Source organism: Magallana gigas, chromosome 5 (genome assembly GCF_963853765.1).
Source record: "Magallana gigas chromosome 5, xbMagGiga1.1, whole genome shotgun sequence".
NCBI lineage: Eukaryota > Metazoa > Mollusca > Bivalvia > Ostreida > Ostreidae > Magallana > Magallana gigas.
This window is the reverse complement of record NC_088857.1, coordinates 28,272,606-28,273,350: the sequence shown is the minus strand read 5'-3', so window position 1 is coordinate 28,273,350 and position 745 is coordinate 28,272,606.

The window sequence follows — 745 nt, the reverse complement described above, 5'->3', positions numbered from 1 at the left end:
TTAAATGGATTTTATCTGTATCAATTTTGTTCTAGTTTCAAAAGTTCGAGATAATAAATGTTTAACTCAGTCTTCAAAAATAAAGTTCCGAGTGACCATCTTCACATTAAAAAGCACCATCACATAAAAAAGCACCATCTTCATATAATAAAGCACCATCTTCATATAATAAAGCACCACTTTCATATAATAAGGCACCATCTTCATATAATAAAGCACCATCTTCATATAATAAAGCACCATCTTCATATAATAAAGCACCCCTTCATATAATAAAGCACCATCTTCATATAATAAAGCACCACCTTCATATAATAAAGCACCATCTTCATATAATAAAGCACCATCTTCATATAATAAAGCACCATCTTCATATAATAAAGCACCACCTTCATATAATAAGGTACCATCTTCATATAATAAAGCACCATCTTCATATAATAAAGCACCATCTTCATATAATAAAGCACCATCTTCACACGAAATAACCACAGCATAATATAATAAAGCACCATCTACATATAAAATAGCCACATAAGGCAGCTATGGCGTTCCATAAAACTGGTACAAAACAGTGTTACTAGGGGCAAACACATGGTGCGGGTATTACTGTCTAATGACAGCATCTAGTTTTTTATTGCAGACTCTTAAGGTTTACAACGCGTATCTTGGTTTCTTAAGCGCACTTTAAATTGTTTACTATCTTTTAATGCCATATATAAAAGCATATTGATTCCAAAAATAT